Below are 6,673 nucleotides of genomic sequence, written 5' to 3' on the forward strand. Positions count from 1 at the left end.
AAAACGAGGAAATCATGAAATTTGCAGGCAAATGGTGGGATCTAGAAAAGATCATTCTGAGTGAGGTATCCCAGAAGGAGGAAGACACACATGGTACATACTCACTTATTTAGACCTATATGATACCATAAACATAATGAAATCTCCATACCTAAAGAAGATAAACAAGAAAGAGGACCCAGGGTAAGATGATCAATCCTCACTTAGAAAGACAAATGGGATGGGCATTGGATGTAGGAGAAATCACTTGAGTTTTTGATCTTAGCCATTCTGAAGGGCATAATATGGAATCTCAGAGTCATTTTGATTTGCATTTCCCTGATGACTAAGGATGATACACATTTCTTTAAGTGTTTCTCTGTCATTCTATATTCCTTTATGGAGAATTCTCTGTTTAGCTCTGTACCCCAATTTTTAAGTGGATACTTTGGTTGGTTGGTGTTTAATTTCTTGAGTTCTTTATATATTCTGGATATTAGCCCTATGTCAGATTAGGATTGATGAAGATCTTTTCCCAGTCTGTAGGCTGTCATTTTGCTCTGTTGACAGTGTTCTTTGCTTTACAGAAGCTTTTCAGTTTCATGAGGTCCCATTTATTGATTATTGCTCTTAGAGCCTGTGCTGTTGGTGCTCTTTTCAGGAAGTTGTCTCCTGTGCCCACGAGGTCAAGGCCCTTCCTCACTTTTCTTCTGACCCATCCCACAGGTCTGTCAACAGAGATCCTGAATGGGGGAGTGGGAATAAAAAAGGGGGACAAGGGCGCGAGAAATGAAGACCAAGACAGTATCTCTGATCAAAGTCTCCGTTTATTCGAGTTTTCCATACAACTATATAGGCAGAAGCAGAAGGAATGTAATTGCCTTTGGTAGGGTTACTAACTGAATAGAAATCACAGGATGGCCCACCAAGATGTGCTAATAATGGTAATTTGGAAAGTTCCTCAGAAGAGTTACTTGGGAAGCCCTGAGGGAGAGGAGGATTTAAGGTATTTCAGGAAGATGATCTTATCCAAAGCCCCAGGTCAGCCAGGAATGCACTATTATATCCGGGCAGTACACCGGTCAAGCCAGATGCCAAAATTCAGGGAGCAGCAAGGTGCCAGAAGGCCCCCAACATTCTTCTAACAGACTTGGTGTGTCTGGTGTTGAGGTCTTTGATCCACTTGGAGTTTAGTTTTGTGCAGGGTGAATAAATATGTATCTATTTACTTTTTTCTACATATAGAAATCCATTTTGAACTACATTATTTGTCTTTTTCTATTGTATTGTTTTGAATTCTTCATCAAAAATCAAGTGTCTATAGGTGTGTGGGTTTATTTCTGGGTCTTTGATTCAATTCCATTTATTCACCAGTCTGTGTCTATGCCAGTACCATGTTGTTTTTATCACTGTTGCACTATAGTACAGCTTGAGAGAAAATCCAACACCTGTTCATGTTTAAAGTCTTAGAGAGATCAGTGATACAAGGCACATACCTAAACAGAGTAAAGGCAATATACAGCAAGCCTATAGCCAACATCAAACTAAAAAAGAGAAAATTAAATCAATTCCACTAAAATCGGGGATATGACAAAACTGCTCACTCTCTCTATATCTCTTCAACATAGTGCTTGAAGCCCTAGCTAGAGCAGTAAGACTACTAAAGGAGATCAAGAGGATATAAATTGCAAAGGAAGAAGTCAAAGTATCACTATTTGCAGATAATATGATAGTAAATGTAAGTGACCCCAAAAATTCTAGTAAGGCACTCCTACAGCTGATAAACACCTTCAGCAAGGTAGTTGGATACAAAATTAACTAAAAACAAAACAAAACAAAACAAAAACAACCAATCAACCAACCAACCAACCAACCAACAACAACAACAAAAAACAGTAGCCCTCCTGTATACAAAAGACAAAGGAGCTGAGAAAGAAATTAGGGAAACAACACCCTTCACAATAACCACAAATAACATAAAACACCTTGGTGTAACTCTAATGAAAAAAACAAACAAACAAACAAACTTCAAGTCTCTATGAAAAAAACTTCAAGTCTCTGAAGAAAGAAATTGAAGAAGTTATCAGAAGATGGAAAGATCTCCCATGTTCATGCATCTGTAGGATTAACATAGTGAAAATAGCCATCCTACCAAAAACAATCTACAGATTGAATGCTATTCCCATCAAAATACTAACACAATTCTTTTTTTTTTCTGCATGACAAATATTTAATTGGAAAAATAATAGGATGGAAATAAAATTGATATTTACTATGATTGGAACAGAGACTTGTCCTAGAGAAGAAAATTCAGTTTTCACTTACCAAAGGCCAAATACAAGAGAGAATCCTAAATTAAAGCTGGAAAGATCTGAATTCTATAGCTCACCAACACAATTCTTAACAGACCTTGAAAGAACAATTCTCAAATTCAAATGGAAAAACAAAGAGCTCAGAATAGCTAAACCAGTCCTGTACAATAAAAGATATTCTGGCTGTATCTCCATCCCAGTTAAAGGTATTTTTATAAAACTATGTTTGTTTTTTTTCCTTAACATAGCTATCATACAAATAATAGAGACTCTTTTATATTTGTTTAACAATAAGCTTCACAACACAATAGCTGAGCAGTTATTACTCTACTCTTCACCCTCTATGCTAATCTGCTTTCCTCCCAGCATGCATCTCAGAGATACTTGACTTTGTAACTGTCCTGTTGAGCTCTTTCCTCTGGTCCCTCTTGGACATCTGCCTTGGCTGAATGCTTTATTTCCTCTTCTAATTCTTCCTACCCTGCCTGGCAGGGTGTCCAGCCTTATTCTCTATCCTGATCATAAATTGGCTATAACCAGGGAATAATTGGGGAGCAGTGTTTATGCAACATTGAGACAGGAAATATTCAGAACAAGGATTGCAACCAGATATTGGGGTGGGTATAGAAATTAGCATTTTAATTACAGAGTAATGACTTTATATCTACAAGTAATTATTCTTAATGGCTGAGACATAGCTCTAGCCTCTTTTATTCATTGGTAAAGAAATTTACTAATAGAAGAATAAAGGGGTTGTGTTTTTGTGACATATATGGAATGCACTGACATTCTTTCTACCCCTCTCCATACCAACAGAAGGTATTAGGAACTAGGAATGTGAGAAGCAAGCTGTCTCCCAGTGCATTTTCTGGTTTGCTTTATGGTGAGGCAAGTTCCTCTTGAGTGCTCCAGGCAGAAGAGGCTGGCAGTCTTCTTCACCTGTGGCTCTCTTCCCACTGCTTCTTTTCTAGTATTTGCAAGGGAGTGTAGGTCTTAAATAAAGACCTCACTTTAAATTTAGACCTCTCTTGTTCTCAAGAACCAGTCAGGATGAGCATATTGCTAGGGCCAGGAAACATGGTGTTACACATACTTACTTCCCCAAGTAGAATTATCTACATCAACTTTGGGACCCCAAATGCTGAACTTAAGCAAAGAAACCTGACACCTCCCTCATTTATAATCATTGGCTCCTGTGAGAAATGCAACCACGGAGGAGATAAAATATTTTTGTCTAAGATTTACTTTGTATGTGTGTACACTCACACAAATCAAGGCACATTTAGAGACCAGAAGGGAACATCAGAGTCCTGGAGATGGAGAAAGTTTTGAAGTAGCTGTAAGCCTCCCAATATGGATATTGGAACTGAACTCTGGTTCTCTTCAGGAGTAGGAAGCACTCTTACCTACTAAGCCATCTCTCCATCCCTAGAAGAAAGCATTCATCAGTTCTCTTAGGCAGTATTTTCACCAGCCTATATAGATAGATGCAATGTGATCACACAGGGAACATTTTATTCTTAGATTCTGACACTCTTTATGTAGACATTTTACTATTGTTCCTTTCATAATGCCTTATGCTAAATGTTCTCTAGGATATAAATATATGCACATTAGTTCTGCTAAAATAATTTTCAACTTTACCCTTAATGATTTGTATTTCTTTATGTGTATAATGTGCATCTTGTGAGTGATATTGAATTTCTGGTTAGAGAGCTATGTTATAAAGGAAATTATGCTTGTGGGCCATGCAGGCTTCTATGATATCATGTGAAATGCTGGAAGCTAAGGGCAATCTTACAAATTATTTCAGTTATGTAGAATTGTTTTTTTTTAAATATGAGTCATCACAGGCAAGTTAAAACAGATATATAATAGCATAAGCTTACTTGAGGAAGAGCTAAACAAAAGAGGCCCAAGCCTAACAGAGAGAGCACAGAAAGGAAGACAGTGATGCTCATTTTCTTTTGCATCAAGCTGGGTTAGTATCATTTTTGCCCTGTGATCCTAAGTTAGTGAAGTGCACAGTACAGCTGAGCCACAGTCAGAATCACAACTCAGAGATGAGCGTGAATGTGCCTAAGTTCACACTGTGAAACTCCACACGACTCTTCTTCTGTATTTAATGTACATAAAGTATAGGTCATTTATTGTTCTTCTAGTGCTTCGCTCAGTACATAGAGGGCTTTTCTTCCTCCTCTGGGCTGGTGACTTTCTCTAGGTTGCTGCTGCTGATATGATAAAGCTGAGTATAGCATGCCATGCCCTCAGGTCCAGCACTATGGCCCTGAGCTCCCCATAGGCTTGCTTCATTTCACTCATACACCAAGGCCCAGTGATCCATTACATGGGTCTCCTTGGAGGCCTTGGCCACAGCATCCCCTTGTCCTGAGAAGGACTTGGGAATGGCTGTCAGGGAAGCTTCTACTTTTGTCACGATGGCATTCACTCTCTCTAACACCTGCTCCTGAATTGCCACTCCAAAATCATTCCCATCCTCAATCTTGCGGATCAGGTGCTGGATCCATGCGATTACCAGAATGCACTTCTCTTGGAGAGTCCAGACTTCTGGCTTAACCCTAGCAAGCAGGGCCAGAAGCCTCTCAGGAATAAAGCCACAGCTAGGAGCTTCTTTCTTCTCCTGCTTGTCTGTTTCCATCTCATCATCTTTGGTTGCAGGATCTGGGATAGGGATGTCTGGGGGAACCCAGGCAGAGGAGAGGTCAGCCCCACTGAGGGGATCCTGCAAGAGCTGACTCAGGATATGATTTTCCATGGCAAGTATGTGGAGAGGAGGTCCTCGGCTTCCTGGAGAAGATTTGGTCTGAAGACCTCCATCTGTCCACATGTCTCTTCACTCAGGCATACCCCACACTGCTTGGCCATGTTTCTCCAGTTGTTGTTAGCTCTTGAGTCTTCTCATATTACTCTTCCAAAGTGAACCCTGTTCATTTGGCCTCATCCAATGTGAAAAGTCTTGTCATTCAGAGGATCTAGGTTTTCTCTTATTAGTTTTAAAAATACTTGATTTTATCTGATCTGTATGTGAGCCTGCCTCTGTGTATGTGTGCTATATACATGCAGGAGCCTGTGGAGATGACAAGAGGGCATCAGATTCCTGGACACTGGAGTTCCATATGGTTATGAGCTGCCATGTGGGTACTGGGAATGAAATCAGGGTCTTCTGCAAGAGCACTGAGTGCTATTAACCACTGAGCCATCTCCTCAGCTTCAGGTTCTGGGTCTTATATGTCAATTTGGGCTTCAACTCATATCACCAGTGACAAATCATGATACCAAAATAAATCTTTATTTTCCTCAGAATTTGATTTGTCTTTATATTTAAAAAACATTTAGGTAAGGGGGAAATAGAAACATAATCTTATCACAGTAAATGGCATTCTTATATTTTCTGAGTGCACACTTCTCTACAATATTAGATTATTATTATTTTTTATTTCTGAGCCCATCAATCCAGTACTTTACCCAGTTTTAAAATTTCACTCACTTTAAAATACTGAAAAGCTGTATTAGCAATCTATCCATATTTTTAAGACTATAATTGAAACATTATTATTTCTACCTGTTGATTAGATTAATTTCCTATCTATATACTTCCAATTATATGCAATTATCCACAGCAACCATGCAACAATGGGTTATGGCAACTGTCCACAAGTGAAGATAAGGCAGCATAAGAATCTAAAGACCCAGAGAGAGGGACAAGAAAACACAAACACACAAACATATGTATATGAAGCTGGAGAGTAGGCACAGTGGTTGAGGGCATTGTGGTTTAGTTTCCAGCCTCCATAGTGGGCGCCTCACTACTGCCCCTAACTCCAGATGCAAGGCATTTTATATTTCTTCTGTACTGCACAGGCGTCTGCAGACACATGGTATGTACATATAAAGTCACATAAATAAAAAAGTAACATAAGTATTATGAGTTTATTAGTTTAGTTTATGTATTAATTGTGTCAGCTGCTCCTTCATTCACATTTAATATAGTCAACCCATTCTTTCTTTAACTAAATGCTTTGTCACATGCCATGAAATCTCAGTGTAATTTACATACCGTAGATGGTTCTTTACATCTCCACTCTTTAGTTCTACAAAGCAGATGTGAGCATTCCCTGAAGGAAAATGCTTCGTTGTCACATTCTGACGTCTCCTATCGGCCCTTCCATTTCACGGCTTCTTTCGTCACTTTATCGTTTCTGTTTAAAATTTCTTGCGTAAATTTTGTTATCCGAGGAGGAATCCTGTATAACACTTTTCTCCTGATGTCTTACAAATGCCCGTAAACTTTATGGATTTGAGTAGTCCAGGTTTCTAATCTGGATTGTCACTAAGCAATGCAGCTGATTCCTTGCTGCACT

General features: G+C 39.0%; 1 pseudogene; it reads right to left on the bottom strand.

The window, feature by feature from the left end:
• Positions 1-4,461: 4,461 nt before the first annotated feature.
• LOC129690195 (proteasome activator complex subunit 2-like) lies at positions 4,462-5,177 on the bottom strand (annotated as a pseudogene).
• Positions 5,178-6,673: the final 1,496 nt, after the last annotated feature.

This window comes from Psammomys obesus, unplaced genomic scaffold (genome assembly GCF_907164565.1).
Source record: "Psammomys obesus unplaced genomic scaffold, mPsaObe1.curated_primary_1811, whole genome shotgun sequence".
NCBI lineage: Eukaryota > Metazoa > Chordata > Mammalia > Rodentia > Muridae > Psammomys > Psammomys obesus.